Source organism: Gorilla gorilla, chromosome 8 (genome assembly GCF_029281585.2).
Source record: "Gorilla gorilla gorilla isolate KB3781 chromosome 8, NHGRI_mGorGor1-v2.1_pri, whole genome shotgun sequence".
Classification (NCBI taxonomy): Eukaryota; Metazoa; Chordata; class Mammalia; order Primates; family Hominidae; genus Gorilla; species Gorilla gorilla.
The window spans coordinates 110,621,120-110,639,956 of NC_073232.2; the positions used below are offsets into that span (position 1 = coordinate 110,621,120).

The 18,837-nt window shown below is 45.7% G+C and overlaps 1 long non-coding RNA gene across 1 annotated transcript; it reads left to right on the plus strand.

Moving 5' to 3' along the window:
* The first annotated feature begins 10,418 nt into the window (after positions 1-10,418).
* LOC134759181 (uncharacterized) lies at positions 10,419-17,615 on the plus strand. Its single transcript, XR_010135121.1, has 3 exons — positions 10,419-10,869; positions 12,662-12,755; positions 17,095-17,615. It is a non-coding gene; the product is annotated as an uncharacterized lncRNA (long non-coding RNA).
* Positions 17,616-18,837: the final 1,222 nt, after the last annotated feature.

The following is an 18,837-nucleotide window of genomic DNA, read 5'->3' on the forward strand; positions in this document are numbered from 1 at the left end:
CAGAGACGGTACATGATGCTTGGCTGTGTAATGGAGACACCAAGACACCAGCTTGAGTCCTCTGCTCTTATTACCCATGAGAATGTGGGTGAGAAACATGACCACCCTGAGCCTCAGTCTTCTGATGTGTGAAATGAAGATAATTGGAGACCCTATTTTCTAGGGTGTTTTAGGAAGAAACAAAATCATGCTTAGCATGGTAGCTGGAATACCTTTAGGGTCCAGTAAAAGAATAGCTATATTCCTGGTAGTGATGAGATAGTTCTGTATCTTGAGTGCAGTGATGATTACACAAATGTACACATGTGAGGAAATGGCATAGAGCTACACACAAACTGACCTGGTGTCAAATTCCTGGTTCAGATTTTGTGTGATAGTTATTCCTGTAACCACTGGGCAACTTCCTATCATTATTTCAAGATTAAAAAGAAAAGAAAAGAAAAAGACCAGGACGGTAAAAAAGGAGATGGGGTGGGAATAGCTGTGGTGGGATTAGTACTGTTTGGAGACTTCATTTCCTTCCCTGCTCTGCCGTATGACTGCCGAGTGCTGGCTGCAGGACCCTGCTGCACTTTCACGGCTGCCCTGGTCTCCAGGTTCATTACTATCTCTCAGACTCACAGCATCAGCCATCAGGCAGGCTCTGCTGGAGACTGCCTCAGAGCTACAGTCCCCTGGTAACTCCCTGGTGTATCACTGCCCCAGGCAGCTCCACCACCCCTGCCCCACCCCAGCAAGACCCCAGGCAGCTCCACCACCCCTGCCCCACCCCAGCAAGACCCCAGGCAGCTCCACCACCCCTGCCCCACCCCCAGTAAGACACATGCAGGCTATGCAGGGGGAATCTCGTGCTGAAGGGCGACCTCGCTACGTGAGCAGGGCTCTCCATGGTCCCACATGCCTGGCCCTGGAGGGAAGCCGAGGATAATGGGTTTTGCTGGTGGCCATAGGGTGTGGACTGTGGGGATGTGCCAAGCTCGTGAGTATGAGCTCAGGCGAAAGTCCTGTCTTGAAAGATGTGATGGCTCGAGCTACGGAATTCTGTTCCAGCAAGGATGAGAAAACATTCTGTGTCTGTCCAAACCAAGAAGAAAAGCAACAAGTATGGAGGGTTTTAAACTTTAACAAGTTCCAGAGGCTCAGTGATAAGAACCAGTGAGAGATTCCAGGGGGTAGAGGCAATCAAGGGAAATGTCTGAGCCCAGGAAGAAGAGGGGAGGTGAATGGCAGGACCTGGTTACCAAGGATGTTCGTGTCTGAGTTAGACCATGGAAGAGACCTCCGTGTGAACCTGATAGGGAGTATTTTAAAATGTTCATAAAGGAAAAGTAGATCCTATCTGTGGCAGATTGTAAAATGCAGGGGCTGTTGCGGTCTGCGGAGAAGACGCCTCAGGATTTTGATCAGGTTGGAGTATTGGGGGAGCGTCACTTAAAACAGCTGCCAGAGGACCTCTGATCCGAGATGGGAACTTTGGTTGCAGATGAGCATATGGAGAGGCTCTAACTCCTTTCTTTCCTCGTTTGTCTTCCATAAAGAAGAGAAGACCTGAAGCCCAGGATCCTAGGAATAAGAAGAGCAGATACCATCTTTCCTTTGCAGGAATAACAAACAGGCAGCCCAAATGCTACCCTTCCAATTTTGGTGAGCATGTGGAGAAACAGACACACTTCCAGACATGATGGTGGGGGTGTGCATGGACAATGCTTTTGGGGAATTCAGTTTGGAAGATCCATACATGTCTACAACTGGGTCTTTGTGGAAGAGTGTGTCTTGCACATCTCAGGCTTTTGCTGGTAAAGATCAATGAAATGAAAGGAGTGGGTGCTTCTGAACTGCAGGCACCTGCTGCATGCTCCTCCCAATGCCTCTCACCAGTGGGGAAACCTCAGGAGTCTGTCTCTGAATTTGTTTCCCTTGCTGTGAAATAGGGATGGCAAGAATAAAATCTCTTTCTGGGGTGGCTGGGAGGTTCACTTGGAACAGTGAACAGGCCTTGAACATTGAACCACACCTCTGGAATGCCACTGAATGTTGCTATTATGGCATGTGAAGAGGCAGAGGTTTTGGTGCCTGGGAGCATTTTCCTGGGAGAGGGAAGGGGTAAGGAGGCGAGGGAGGTGGGTCATCTACAATCATCCCTTTACCCAGCTGGCTGGAATTGCTGTATAGGAATTAAAATCAACAAAGGAAGTCATTGTGAAAATATGCATAGACGTGAGCTCTGGACAGAACAGGTTCAGGAAACGGAGGAGATCCCCAGGAAGTCTTCCAAGCACAAAGAGGAAGAAATGGAAAGTATGAAAGTACGGATGCAGGAACCTGTGATTAAAGCAGAAATGAAAGAATGAATAAGGGAACTATAGTTCTGCAAACAAGAAAGGGAGGAGGAGGGAATAAGACCAGCTCTCTTTGCAAGTCCTTCCTTCATCAAGCCATAGGAAGGAGGGAGTGGATGGCACAGGAGCTCTGAAGAACAAAACACGGCAAGTCACAACCAAATCACTATTGAGATAATGAGAGGTTAATAAGAGCAATTTCCAGATCTGTCAGCAAACGTGGGTGTGACTAAGACTGGTACACAATTTGGGGGTCCCTGTAAGATGCTATTGCTGGAAGGGGAAATGGGGATTTTAAAGCAGAAACATTGCCCAGGGACACAGAAGCCCTGGAAGGGGACTACTGCTTCCAGAATGGTTAAGTTCATTGAAGAATTTTCCACTAGCAATTGACTCATCATTCATAGAGGGAGAGAGCTGGAGACAGAGCAAAGCCTGGCCACGCTGGCAGTGGTAGGTATGACCCTACACTCACCTGCTGGGGTCAGCTTCCCTGTCTGCATCCTTCACAGCTGGGAAATCCAGTTCCCCTGTCCATACAATCTTATATCTGCAAGGACTTTAATTTGACACCAGGGCTGGTGTTTGAAGGGCATTACTGTTAGTGGAGGGAGCTGACGGAATGACTCAAGGCACAAGTATATCATCTGAAGAAGACTAGAGCCTCATTGCCTTAAAAGAATCAGCAACAAGTGGAAAGTGACAGTGGCTGACCACGTGTCCTTGGACAAGGTACCTATCTGCTCTGAGTGTACTTGCTGAGTCTGTTTCAACTATACAATGGAAATGACATGACCTCCTGCAGAGGATGATAAAGACCACCTTAGAGAGCAGGTGAAGTGGCCAGGGTTACACCCTAGTACTGCCCTCAAGAAACATTTTCCTTTCCCTTGCAGTGAGGGAAGCCAAGGTGCCTGGATGAGCAGATAGAATCTTTGTTTGCGGTTGTCCAGGCTGTCCCTACCATCATCATTTAGATGTCGCTGCAAGCTCAAAGAAAGCATGTCTGAGCTTCATCCCTTTATTCCTCTCTCATCTTGTCAAGCCCAAGGATGCCTTTTAAAAAACAGGAAAGGCCACACCATTTAAAAGAAAGGCCAAGTGCCAGGCAAGAGCCGTGGTGAGTGCTGGGGTGCAGGGAGAGCTTTGCAGACCCTGGGACTCACCTTCAGGCCTTGCACTGACTCTGTCTGTTCCTGACAAGCCCTATGCACTCTCCTCTGGCTCCTGGTGGCTTCTTTCCTGGTTCCAGCCACTCCATTTGTCCTGGACTACATCTTGGCCCATCTGTTTTGGTTGGGCTTCCCTTTCTGAATTCTTTTCCCTGTTTTTGCAGCCCAGAAGCCTGGGCTGCCTCCTGGATGTCCAAAGTCTTTCATCTTGCCTCGGGCTAGAAGACTGCACTAATTTACACTGAGGGGTGAATGAGGCTTAATTAGGGAATGTTTCCAGCCCAGGAGTACAGAAGGGGTGAGGAAAGGAGAGGTCATGGGTGGAGTGCGGTGAGGGGATATGGGCAGCACCTGTCTTCAGTGTGATTTGCCCAAGAGCATCCCCTAACCCCACCCCAAACATTCTCCAGTGCTGTCAAGAGAGAGAATAAAAAACACCAAATGCAGGAGTCAAATGTCCCCCCACCTTTGGCAGCCTCTGCCTTTTAGGTGAGGTCAAGGATAGAGTCCCCACATGTGAGGCTGTGTCAGTCACCAACCAGAGATTCTACTTCCACCTCCACAACTTCCAGGGCACAGACTCCTCATCTGACAAATATGACCAAAGACCTAGCTGTGGTGAGCTCAGCATTTTGTTCTCCTGCTCTGACACATCAGTAATATTGGTATTTGAGTTGTGAGATCCCATTAGCTCTCCTCAGACCCTGAGGCTTTAAATTTCCCATTGAATTCATTTTAACCCACATTTATTGGGTGTGTACAAAGCTCTGGGCTCAGCACAGCAAAGAAAATGGTGAATTGGCCCCACAGGGAGATCATGATGTAACAGAGGCAAACTGCGATCTCTGGCTTTCACTATAGGGTGGGATACATGGGGGCTAGAGGGCAAGAGGGCTGGAAGAATTTATTCCTGGGTTGGGGTCAGGGCAGGGGGTGTGCGGCTGGCTGGAAGGAAAGCGAGATTTGGCATGGACCTTAGGAAAGCATCTTCAGACCGAGGGAACCTCATGAGTAGAGGCATGGAGGAGCAGGTGTGACAGAGCCTATGATGGGGAGTTGGGGAGAGCCTGGATAGGTCAGCCCAGGCCACAGAGGGAATTGGTTAACAAATGAACCTAAAGGCCAGAAGTCTAAGAGACATCAGGGTCTGTAACCGCTCAAATTATATGCAATTATCTGAGTGCAAATGTATTTTTTAAGAGGAGAGTCTACATATTCCTTCAGGGTCACAATGAGATCCAGAGCCATCAGTGCTGATATAGGCCATGGGAGACATATTGGAATATTGTTTTTCATTTAAAAAGTTATTTATTATAAAGATTTTCAAACATACCAAAAGTAGAGGTAATAATATAATGAACTCAATGTCCCACCTTCAACAATGATCAATTTGTGACTGGTCTTGTTTCACTTGCACCTTCACCTCTTCCCACAACCTCAGGCTTGATTTGATGCTAAATGCTAATCTTAAAGAAAATATTCAATATGTTTCTGGATTAAAATATAAGGATTTTTTTAAAAAAACACACAACCACAATACCATTAAGTCATCTAAAATGTTTAACAATATTTCCTTAATATCATCAAATATTCAGTCAGGTGTTCACATCTCCCTAAATGTCTATTGACTTTTTTTTAAAACAGTTTGTTAATTTGATTTAGAGTCCATATAGAGTTCATACCTTGCTTTCTTTAAGTCTCCTTCAACCCATAGAGTCCCTTTCCATCTATTTTTTCTGTCATTTGTCCTGTAGAGTTTCCTGCAGTCTGGATTTTGTGAGCTGCATCTCATGGTGTCATTTAACATGTGCTTCTATCTGTGTGCTTCCTATAAACTGGGAGTCTGAGCTACAGATGTCATTATATTCAGGTTTGATTTTTTTTTCAGTACAACTTCAAGAGGTTCATAATGCCTGGTTGTCCCTCTTGTTTCCATCACAGTGACTTTTTTTTTTTTTTTTTTTTGAAATGGAGTCTCACTCTGTCACCCAGGCTGGAGTGCAGTGGCGCGATCTCAGCTCACTGCAACCTCAGCCTCCTGGGTTCAAGTGATTCTCCTGCCTTAGCCTCCCGAGTGGCTGGGACTACAAGCACGTGCCACCACGCCCAGCTAATTTTTTGTATTTTTAGTACAGATGGGGTTTCACCATTTTAGCCAGGATGGTCTTGATCTCCTGACATTGTGATCTGCCCACTTTGGCCTCCCAAAGTGCTGGGATTAGAGATGTGAGCCACCACAGTGATTTTAAGCTTGGGAGATGTATTAGTCCATTCTTACGCTGCTATGAAGAAGTACCCGAGACTGGGTAATTTATAAAGAAAAGAGGTTTAACTGACTCACAGTTCCACATGGCTGGGGAGGCCTCAGGCAACTTACAATCATGGGGGAAAGCACCTCTTCACTGGGCAGCAGGAGAGAGATAGGTGCAAGCAGGGAAAATGCCAGATGCTTATAAAACCATCAGATCTTGTGAGGCTCATTTACTATAATGAGAACAGCATGGGGGAAACTGCCCCCATGATTCAATGATCTCCCCTGGTCCTGCCGTTGACATGTGAGGATTATTACAATTCAAGGTGAGATTTGGGTGGGGACACAGAGCCAAATCATATCAGGAGAGAAGTGTAGGCATTTCAGAAAGGTCAGTCAATGGTGTGGGGGTCTGAGCAGAGGCAGGGACCAGAGGCAGGAAGACCAGCTGGGAAGCTGCTGCAGTGGTCTAGGCGAGCTGCCACCTTCCAGCCGCACGAATGAGCCTGTATAAATGAGGGGTGCTTGTGTGCTTGCATGTGTAGAAGGCCCCCTGGAGCTGCAGGCAGCACTCTGGCAGTAGATGCTTGTTTCTGTGACCTGGGGAACTTGACAGCCACATGAGGACCATCAAGTGGTTAAATACAGCAAAATAAATGAGGCACTTTTACTAACGTATTTGCTTTTTCTCTATCTGCCTGAAGCTTTGCTAGGTGAATTAGGTTTCCAATGTGTTGCCCCTCCCTAGAAACATGAAATCCCCAGGGGATAGGAAGTGAATGGAAATGACTGGAGCACAAGGCGAACCCCTGGCCTGTGTGGTTTCTTCTGCATGTTGTAAAGGAGAAAAACAGCAGCTGTATTTTAATGGGAAATGCTTAAACAGTGAAAAAGCCCCAGATTGCAAAATCTTACCCTCCCCAAGAGGCACAAGAAAATTAATGTTTGAAAATGGTTTTACATTTCTTTGAGGACCAAAACTATTCCTCTTGTTTCTAATGCCCATGAGCTAGTCTCTGACTCTCCTTGAAATTTGACAGGGGTGGGCAGTGCAGAGAAAGAGAGAGATGTATTATATTTCCTTTTGGAATGGGTACACATAAAAGTGTCCAGTAATGTAATTTTTGAATGTGTAACTAGGCTTATTTTCTGATAGTCTTGAGTCATAAAATTGTACCTTAATTTTAGAAAGCATTCTGATTCTGAGATGTAATAAAATCATATTTAATGCTGTGAAACATTTTAAAGTGTGTTTTTAAAGGAAAATACTATTTTGGATAACCATTAAGTAGCTCAGCTATTCAAAATAAACTATAAAATGCAAATAAAAATGTACTTGGGTTATATTTTGAAGTTTGGTACAATACCTTAGAAATCTGTTGAAGCTACAAGAATGGTAACTGAATCAAACAGATCCCACTGGACCTATCTGCCGTCACGGCATCACTGCCCAAATCCTGCAGCTTGATCTAGTGCATCTCATAGCTTGATGGCTCCGTGGTCTATATTTCTGAGTGTTTTGAGGAAGCTGCTTTTAAGAACAGCCAGCTTTGTGTGTCATGGAGAGGACAGAGAATCAGGCAAGGCTCAGCCCCAACCTACACATTTGGGAGACTGTTGGGCAGCAGTCGATGAGGGAAAGGTAGATTCTAAAGTCTGATGAACCAACTTAAGGTTTTATAACGTGACTACCACTTCCTGGCTGAGTGACATTGGATATGTCATTTAACCTCTTCTGTGGTTTCTTTATCAATAAATGGAAGATTAAAAACTCCTTGTTTTAGGCCAGGCGCAGTGGCTCACGCCTGTAATCCCAGCACTTTGGGAGGCCGAGGCTGGTGGATTACAAGGTCAGGAGATCGAGACCATCCTGGCTAACATGGTGAAACCCCATCTCTACTAAAAATACAAAAAATAGCCGGGTGTGGTGGCAGGCGCCTGTAGTCCCAGCTGCTCGGGAGGCTGAGGCAGCAGAATGGCGTGAACCCAGGAGGCAGAGCTTGCAGGAAACCAAGATAGTGCCACTGCACTCCAGTCTGGGAGACAGAGTGGGACTCCGTCTCAAAAAAAAAAAAAAAAACCTCCTTATTTTAATATCCAATAAGTGGGGCGTAAAAAGAACATATAGAAAAATTGGCTGTGTGTTAGGAACTAAGCTGTTGCTCAAGAAATGATAGATCTTGTTATTATCAGGACACATAAGAAAGTAAATCAATAATAGAGGAATAAATTAGCTAGCCTTTATAGCTGAGGGAATATTTTAATCTCATTTTGTTATTCAGTAAAGCTAATATCATCAATTTTCCCTGATTAATGAATATTGAAAATCTGTGGTATGGTAACCAGCTTCAAAGATGGTGCCCAATTATCCTCTTGGTCTTCATGACTAGAAAGAGACATGTGGTTCTCATCCTTCTTGTAACAGACTTGGCCTATGTGGCCAATGGAATATGGCAGAAATAATGATAAATGCCTTCTGAGATTAGGTTATAAAATACATTGTGTTCCCGTGGAAAAGAATAAAGTTGGATCCTTAGCTCCGCCATATACAAGAATTAACTCAAAGTGTATCAAAGACCTATTTTAAGAGCTAAAAATGTAAACTCTTAGAAGACAACAGAGAAAATCTTCATGATTCTGGATTAGTCAATAGTTTCTTAGATATGACACCAAAAGTACAGAGAACAAAAGAAAAGCAAACTATACATCACCAAAATTAACTTTTGTGCTTCAAGGCAAAAGTCTTGGTCAAGAAAGTGAAAAGAAAACCTAAATAATGGGAGAAAAATTTAGCAAATCATATCTAATAAGGATCTCATATCTAGAGTATATAAAGATCTCTAACAGCTCAATAATAAAAAGCCAATAACTAAAAAACAAGCAGAGGATCTGAATAGACAATATACACATGGCCAACACACAAAAAGTTGTTTAACATTATTGACCGTCAGTGAAATGCAAATCAAAACCTGGCAGATACCACTTCATACCCATGCAGATGGCTATAATAGAAAAGATAGATAATAACAAGTGTTGACAAGCATGTAGAAAAATTGGCACCCTTATACATTGCTGATGGGACTGTGAAATGGTGCAGCCACTTTGAGAAATAGCCTGGCAGTTCCTGAAAATGTTAAACCTAGAGTTATCATATGACTGTGCAATTCCACTCCTAGGCAAATACCCAAAGAAATAAAAACACATGTTCACACAAAAAGTTGTACACAAATGTTCATAGCAGCATTATTTGTAGTAGCCAAAAAGAGGAAACAACCCAAATGTCTATCAATTGATGAATGGATAAATAAATTGTGGTATATCGATACAATGGAATATTATTCAGCAATAAGAAGGAATGAAGTACTGATACATACTATAAGGATGACTTTTGAAAACATTATGCTAAATGAAAGAATTATAAAATGCCACATATTTTGTATGATTCTATTTATATTAAATGTACAGAATAGGCAAATCCATGTAGACAGAAAATGGCTTACTGGTTAGCGAGGGCTGGGAGGCTTAGGGAGAAATGAGGAGTGATTGCTAATGGTTACGGGGTTTCTTTTTGGGGTGATGAAAATGTTCTAAAATTAATCACAGTGATGATGCACAACTCTGTGAATATACTAAAAACTGAATTGTATACTTTAAATGGGTGAATTGTATGGTACATAAATGACATATCAATTAAGCTGTTATTTTTATTTTTATTTATGTATTTATTTTGGTGACAGGGACTCTCTCTGTTGTCCAGGCTGGAGTGCAGTGGAGTGGTCTTGGCTTACTGCAACATCCACCTCCCAGGTTCAAGCGATTCTCATGCCTCAGCCTCATGAGTAGCTGGGACTACAGGCATTTGCCACCACGCCTGGCTAATTTTTTGCATTTTTAGTAGAGACAGAGTTTCACCATGTTGGCCAGGCTGGTCTCGAACTCCTGAGCTCAGGCAATCCACCTGCCTCAGCCTCCCAAAGTGCTAGGATTATAGGTGGGAGCCATCATGCCCGGCCTGAAGCTGTTATTTTTTAAAAATCACATTGCAAAATATTTTTTTAAATATTAAAAATTATAAATAAATAAATTAACAAAAATCACATTGCAAAGTATAGCAGATCTCTATGATCTGGTCTGAACTCTAATGTCAAACATTAAAATCGAGTTTGTCAGTATTACTATGTATGGTTTCTGAAAATACCAAATAAAAGATAATGAGGAATCTGAATATATTTAAAAAGACATCATGGCTTTGGCGTTGCTCGCTCTCTCAGATCACTCCCTCTGGGAAGCAAGCTGCCATGTCATAGAGGGACGCCCACATGGTGAGGAGCTGAGGCCTCCAGCCAATAGCCGGCAAGGAACAAGAGCCTTCTGTTACCAGCCCTGGGAGTGAGCTTGCAGACAGATCCTTCAGCCTCAGGAAAGCTTCTTGATGACGTGGTCCTGGCTGACAACCGGACTGCAACCTCATGAGATACCCTGAGCCAGAACCACCAGCTAGGCCACTTCTCAAGTCCTGACTCACAGTGCTGCAAGATAATAAACGTTTTGGAGTCATTCGTAACACAGCAAGTGATAATGAAGATATGTGGGTTGAGTGGGGCTTTGCCTAATATGCCCTAGCGCCTCCTGAAAGTGAATGAGGCCAGCTGGGATGACTAGGCACTGCTCAGAGAGCTGGGGTAAGGCCACCGTGTGCTTTCCTGAAAGGAGTGAAAGTAGAGAGAGCCTGAGATGAGCATCTTCCGGAGGGAGGGACTATGTCGCCTGGGAGAGAGTCACACACACCTGGTTTCTGGGACTCTGGGCCCCAGAGGCAGGTGTCATCTAGGGATAAAGAATGAGAGGTAATGTCCAGAGGAGGAGGTCCCTTCTCTGACAGCCTGGGGTCGGAGGAGGCAAAGCTTTTGTTAAGAGGCAGTTCCCTGGCTTGATCAGAAGAGGAATGTCAGCCAGCTTCTGAGGACTGCAATACCAGAGCTTCTGAGGCAAACTGGGACATAGGAAGATTGAAGAAGGCGCCAGAGGCACAGAGACACACTACTGGAGCCTTGGAGATGGTGGTCATGGAAGCCATTAATAAAACATGGAACTTTCTGGAACACTGGTATTCATCATCATCATCTCTCACCCTCATGTCAACACTATTTATTTATATATTTATTTATTTATTTATGACAGGGTCTCACTCTATTGCTCAGGCTGGACTGCAGTGGCACAATCACAGCTCACTGCAGCCTTGACCTCCCGGGCTCAGGTGATTCTGCCACCTCAGCCTCCACAGTAGCTGGGGCCACAGGCATGCGCCACCGTGCCCAGCTAATTGTTGTATTTTCTATAGAGATGGGGTTTCACCATGTTGCCCAGGCTGGTCCCAAACTCCTAGGCTCAAGTGTTCTCTCTGCCTCGGCCCCCGAAAGTGCTCAGATTACAATCGTGAGCCACGGCACCCAGCCATGTCAACACTTTAATGCAGGCAGTTGCTATCCCCATTTTACTGAGGAGAATCTAATATTGTAGCAGGCCAAGTTTCACACAGGCCTCCATAACAACCGCTTCAGTACTAACTGAGTGGTTAAGTTAAATATTAAAAGCCAGTGCCTTTATACAAAGGCTACGATGTAACAAAAGCCCACCAAGAGTTTTGTCTAGGCCTTTCCTGGGCCTTAAAGCATGACAGAATAATGAAGGAATTCTTAACAGGACCCACTTAGGATTAAACAAGTTTATTGGGGGTCTGGAGGAACTCCTCAAACCTGTGATTTAGCAGAAGAGAAGATAAGGGTAATCACCCCAGCAACTGGACCCATTAAGAGTAAGTAAGCTGGCCGGGCGTGGTGGCTCATGCCTGTAATCCCAGCACTTTGGGAGGCCGAGACGGGAGGATCACGAGGTCAGGAGATCGAGACCATCCTGGCTAACACGGGGAAAGCCCATCTCTACTAAAAAAAAAAAAAAAAATTAGCCAGCCGTGGTGGTGGGCGCCTGTAGTCCCAGCTACTTGGGAGGCTGAGGCAGGAGAATGGCGTGAACCTGGGAGGCGGAGCTTTCAGTGAGCCGAGATCGCACCACTGCACTCCAGCCTGGGCGACAGATCGAGACTGTGTCTCAAAAAAAAAAAAAGCAAGAGTAAGTAAGCTTACTGAGGCTCCAGAGGAAGGTCTTCAAGACTCAGACCTTAGTTATAGATTAAAAGAAGTTAGTCACTTATGTCTTTAGATGAATGCACACCTCCATGTAGACATGTAGCTTAGAAGGTACAGAAGCTCTGGAAAACTTTGTAATTTTGAGTTGGTCTGGTGATAATTTCCAGGCCTTCTCCCTGGTTGCAGAAATAAAACTTTCTGTAACAGGTTGCAGAAATAAAAATTATCTTCCTCCCTAGTTCATCTGCATCTCGTTATTGGGCCATGAGAAATAGCAGCCTGACCCTCAGTTTGGTCCGGGAACAATAATGTCAACAATAGTAAAATGTGGATAGCTAATAAGTGGCAGAACAGGTCTTCCAACTCCAAGTCCTGGGTCGCTACTGCCACACAGCACTGGAAGTCATGAACGGGCCCTTCAACTAGGAACCAGACATGAGGTGGCCCTGGAGGAAAACGGCCAGCTGAGACAAGGCTGATGTCAGACATTGTGCCCAGTCTTATTTCTCTTACTTGATCTAATCATGTGACTGTGCATTTATATGTATATGCAAAATATATTTTTTAAAGTGCATATGAAATCCATACAAATCGTAACAAATATCCAAGCACTTACCAGAAAGCTTAAAAGACAGAATTATCACCAGTAACAGATACTCTTGTAAGCCCTCCCTAGTAGAATTCTCCTTCCTCTTCCCAAAAGTAAGTCTGAATTTTATGTTAATTTTGTTATTTCCATCTATTATTCTCTAGGGTTTCTGGCTGTTCCTTTGTTTGCCCGTGGTGGCCAGCATGTTTGCAGTTGGGAGGATTCTTCACCAGTCTAACACATGCCTCAGTTTTCTAGGTAAGAAACCCAGACAAGATAAGTGTAATACCTGCCTCTCCCCACCCTTGATCACTCCAGGTCACATGGACTGTGGGTGCCATGGCCGTATCTAAAAACCAAATGCCATTAGTCAGGGACCGTTAAGATCAAAGGGACTTTGTCACCCAGGTCAGAGAGGGCACACAGAGGGCCTGCTGCTGTCATCCATGTGTGCAGACGCTGTCCATCCTGGATGGCCCCCTTTTGCGCCGACCTGTCTTGATCCTAGGCCAAAAGCTTTTTTCTGTTATTAAATTCTAATCACTTCTCCTGGTCTGACTCAAGGCTTTCTCCTCCAGACACGTGTACTGAACTATTCGGCTCCTACTTCTTTCTCCATGTATTGCCCTGAACTTATGTTTCTGGATCTGGTTGGCATGGTTTCCAGGAGGTAGCGCGTAAGCCACTTAAGGCAGGGGTCTCAGCCTGCTCTTTAACCCCTAGCCCAGCCTTGGGCAGAGTGCCCAGTTGGGCACTCCCCATTGGTTGACTAATCTGCTGAGATCATGTTCAGCCAGGCCTGGAGGGGTCTCTAGTGATTGGAAAGCCAAAGATCCATTGCCCTAGGACCAAGCAGTGGTGCCACATAGAGAGAAGCCTCTGATACACTCCCAAAAGCTACAGCTCTTATCCTAAAATAATTTACTGTGCTCCGCTGGGCTCTCCACTTCTCACGTGTTCCTGATTTTCCCTTTCACTACTGTCCCACTGGCCAAAGCATCAGTGTGGGAGGCCAAGCCCAGAGTCAGTGTGGGAGGCACCACCAAAGGGTGTGGGGGCAGGGAGCAAACTGTGGCCTTTACTATCATCAGTCAACCATGGAAAGGGAACTGATATTTATTAAACACCTGCTATGTGCCAAATGCTTTACTCTTCATCTTATTTAAGCTTCACAACAATTCTCTGAAGTGCTGGCATCCCTGTCCCTTGATGAAGAAGCATCACTCAGAAACGTGGGTCACTAGCCCATGTGGTTAGCAAGTGCTGGAGTGGGGATTCGTACCTGCTGAGTTGGGGAGTGGGGCGAAGCCTGCCCCTCTGAGAGTGACTCTGAGTATGACATAAGTGAGTCACAGTGAGAATTACAGGAGATCAAACAGAAGCCTGTGAATGAAGCTACGAAGTGGATCCTGCTCCTTACTTAAGGGGGCATGGTCTCTCTCCAGGTCAACATGTATCACCAGCGATGATATCCTCTGGTACGCCAGTTCTATATTCCTCACCACTGGGGATGAAGAGAAAAAGGAGGGAGAAGGGGAAGCGATGTGATGCATGGGACCAGAGTCCCAGATGCTGATGGCCTCAGCGGTGGGGGTGTGTGAAAAAAACCTTTTCCTTTTTCCGTTTCCAATGTCAGGCTTTGCCCTCTGAGGGCTCACAGGCCACCCAAACCCTTTCCATGCTTTCAGACACAGTTGAGGTTTTGTTTGTTTGTTTGTTTTGTTTCTTTTTTTGTTTTTTAACAATTTTGAAAGTGCTTACGTAGAGACACAGTTTTAGATGGGCCACGTGAAAGGCCCCGTTCAGACAGCTCTCATCTGATACAAAGCCTCAGAATGCCCACTGACGTGGTCCAAACAATGGTGCTCACTTGGGTAGCTGCATCTGAATTTCACAAGGTCCCCTGATGGAGGCGTCATCTGAGCTGAATTCTGGCTCAGAACAAAGGAAGTGCAAGTCAGGCCCCCCATCAGAACTTCCGTCTGTCTTTCTGCATAAAAGGATCCTGCCTCCTGGGTTGTTGGTGGCTGTGTGGAGCCAAGTCAATTGCTAACTGTCATTGAAGACCAAAAAAAAAAAATTGCAGTTTTCAAGTTCAGTGGACAGGGACTCAGAGGAAAGCAGGTGGGAGAGAAGAGCAGGAGCTGCTCACAGCAGCCAAAATAGCAGGATGGGATCTGCACAGCCCAGGCCTCCAGTGCCAGGCAGCCCTGGTGTCTCAGTGGCCGGCTGACCTCCTGAGGCCTGGCTACAGCCAGGAGCCCACACACCCCGCTGGGTAACGCGCAGAGGCCTGCACACAGCCTCGGTGACCCCTCATCTTACACACACCCTGAAATAGAAGCACAGCAGGAAAGACCTGCTCAGCCGCACACCGCCTGACCCGGAGCCAGCCTGATGAAGCCGGAACTTCCCACTTCACCTGAACCCACCCGCCACCCGCCTGGCCACAGACTCACTGCCCTCTTTATCCCCAAATGAAAAGGGGTAGTTGTCTCGCTTGGTGCCCAGGGTGCCAGCTTTTTTACCCTTCTTCGTAGGGCATATTTCTGGGCCTGTCCTCTTTTTCTCCCAAAGTACCTAAGACAATGCTCCCTTTATAGGTCAGGGAAGGAGTATAGATCCTGCTTTCATTCCGTCCTCTTCCCCCAGGGCAAAGAGCTTCACCCTCAGCTTTATGAATTCCTTCCTATTCTTACTTTTCTCCGAAGCTGTTTCTCATTGACCTGACGTCTCCTGACCTGTTGACCAAAGCACCCTTCCACGTGTCCTGTGTGTGTGTAGCTCACTGTGAACTTGCTGTTAAGCTGAGGCCTGGCCCCGAATGTCATCAGCTTGCTGGTTACTTGCTGAGACAGGAGATGGAGGCGCTACAAGAGAGGGAGATGAAAGAGGAAAGGAGAGAGAGGTGGACAGATGGAAATGACCAGGAGGGGGAGGGCGGGGAGCAGAGCTGAAAAGTAGGAAGGAAGGAAGGTGCGAATATGTGCTGGGTGCTACCCTGGGGCCCGTATATATTACCTCATGTAGCCCTTACAACACACAGGTGACGTTCGCATCAGCACTCACATTTTTCGTGAGTTTTCAGAAAGGTTAGTTTGTCTGAGATCACTCAGCTATGAGGTGGCAGGGACTAGATTCAAACTCAGATTTTTGGCTTCGATTTCAGGACTTTTTCCTTTCTAATCTTCTGCTCCCCCTGAGAGGGGACTAGAGGAGAGAGAAAATGAAGGGAAATAGAAGGGAAGTGGAGACCACCAATTGTTCTCTGGTTGCAAGCAACAGAAACTGATTCTAGCTATCTTAGATGGGAAAGGGTTTGATTGGAGGGGCGCCAGGTGGCTTTCAGAATCCAGTAGACTGTAGGAGAGCAGGGTCAAGAACCACAGTGTTCTGGGGTCTGGGCAGGAGAAATTAATTGACAGCTTACTTGAGATTCTGCCCCTGAAATAAATATGCTCCAAACATTTCCCCCACTCTCTGTGCAGGAGAGAATCCCAGGAAACAGTCTGGTTTGTTGTATTGGGGTCACTTGCCTACCCTTAAGTCAAGGGAGCTAAGAACACCGACATGTCACATGATGGAGGAGAGAGCTCCAACTCCCAATGCTATTATCAAACAAAGGGGACACGGACACAGAGCACCCAAACCACAGATGACAACCACGCAGGAACTTTTTAGGTGCTGCCTGCAGGTATCAGGGGCTGATTCTATCTGCCCCAAACCGCATTAGGGCTGAGCCCTGCAGGTTGAGTCTTTCTCATGACATTGAAATGGCCACCATTGTCACCACCAATTCCATCTGACAGAGACGGGCTGGGCCCCCACCTCTTCCAAACCTGGCTTCTGGGAGGAAGCATTTCTCCTCTCAGGAATTAGTCCTCATTCAAAAACTCCTTGCGGTAAGTTTGCAGAACAATGAGCAGCTTACAATCAACACTCTGGACACACTGTTTTATAAAGACTCCTCCTAGGGCAGTGGTCTTTAGAGTGAAACTTCTTGAGTTGGAATTCTAACACCATTACCAGCTGTAAGAGAGAAAATGCCCACCTCCTCTCTGAGCCTCAGTCTGTTCTGCTGCACAGTAGGGGGATAACGCATACTCCGCCTCCATCTGTATGTTGTTCTATCAAACGAAATAAAAATTGTCATCAGCTCATAAACGGTGAGAGCCATACAGATACAAAGAGGCATTGTTGTCCTTTTCACTATTACCAAGCGAGGCCAGGCTGCTCTGGGAGTGTGGCAGGAGGCCGAAGGCGGCTGCATGCTGCCGTAACAAGAGCGGGGATTGGAGGAGTTGAGGGTGAAAGTCCGGGCAATGGGGTCCTCTGTGCTTCCAGCTTGCTCTCTACTTCAAGCACTGTGAATAGATGAAACTCCACCACATCCCTTCACCCATTCCAAGGCCAAATGGCCCGAGGGCAGAGTTATACATTCAACCGGTAATTTGAAAAGCCCTGATTAGCCTCATCTAAGCTCTGTCTTCTTTACTGAGAACCCAACTGCTAAGCCTTTCCTGGCAATGAGGCTTCTTGAGGCTGAGCCTTCACAAAGCTGGGTTGTCTCCAAGTTTCCCTTCTTTTCCTTCCACAGAGATGGAACCTGATGAAACGGCCCCGTTTGAGCGCCTGCTGTATCGCGTTGGCTCTGCTTCCTGCAGCTGTGCTCCAAGATGAGCCTTTCAGACATCGCTCCTTAATAGCTCCATCTCCCCCAGTCCAGGAGGATGTGCATTCCTCTCCTCATTCACATGCCCCACGTCAAGCCATCTGCACACTCTACAGGGGACTTGCCGCCTAACATCCTAATGTGCAACCCCATCCAAATCCTCTGCTGGAATCTCACTATTTGCACCACTTACGCTCCTGGAGCGTGAAACAGAAGGGCCAGTCCTCTTGTCTCTTTATTCTAAGTGTTTAATACAGATTCCATGGACTTGGTCCATAACAATATGAGTGTGGTCTTACATCAGTCCTTCTACTAATTTCTCATCATCTCCCTCATCCTTGTCCTTTAGTGATTGTTCCAGACCTTCTCTTCTTATCCTCATACTCTCGTCTTTGGTATAGTAGTGAGTAAAAGAAAGAAAGAAAATAAAGGTCCTAGTGTGACTCATATCTTCATGGTTTATTTACTACCTGGAGGATTTTTGAGGCTATGAACATTGTTTTATTTTTTGCTGTATCCCCAGCACCTAGCACAGATATGTGTGTGTATCAGGGCCTGTATGTATAAGCTCTCCGATGCTGCTATAACATGTAGTTCCCCAGTCAAAACTAAGCATTATTAAAGCAGCATTTTGGACAGGGTTTAAATTACCTGGCCCTTGACTTTGGGAATTGGAATTTTGTCTACTGCAGTCGCTTGGGGGACCTTCCAGTAGAGATTTATAATTAAAATGATATCATCCAGTAAGGCTTTTACCACAGGGCTTCTAAAAACAATAAAAGGATTGTCCGAGGCAGAATCTGCACTGTGGAATGAGAATTATATATGGTTTACTATAAAGTAAACTTAGGCAAAATTATATGTTGTGAACTACAAACGCACAGTGGGATTCTGAGATTAATTTCCAATCACTCCTCACCACGGATTGGTGAAAATCCCAGCCAAGTGTGGTGAAGGAAGTGTCTCTGTTTCTGCCCGGTTTGGAGGTATTGTCTGTGCATTCGTTGCTGGTCTCATATCCCAACTTCCAGCTGCTGCTGCTCCACATCAGTCACCGCAGAGATGTTCAGTTTTTCATGCCAGGATTGCTCTGTCAGGATTTGGGTTAGTAATTGCAGAGACTTCGTAGGTTCTGTTTGCAATCATACATAACTCAGATTTTAAATTAAAAAGGTAAAAATGGAATAATTTGGAAAAACATTCACAGAATATCAGAGTTAAAAGAAGATATTTAACACGATCAAGACCAGGAACAGCAAATAGTTTTCTGTCCTAGCTGCCAGCCCTATCAACACCGTGTCTAGGCCTTGCCCGTGAGAATGCAGTGATCATCTGGTGACGCTGGCCACAAGCAAGGGAGGAGGGGCAGCGTGGCCTGAACCGCATACTTGCCCTCCTTGCAGAAAGGCAGGGATGTCCCATGGATGAAGGGAGGGCAGCCATCATGTTGAAAGTTTTTTAGGAAAATGGAAACTTAGTGGCAGAAATAGTGTTTCTTTTACTATCAATTGACATTCAAAATCACTTTCAAACCAACAAGGCTAGTAGCAAATTGAAAAATAGGAGTGAGAATGCCTGGCCCAGACATGGACGGTGTGGGACAAAACAGGGGTAGATCCAAATGAAACAATCAACTGCGACGCAAGCTGATTTCCAGCCTGCGAGTGT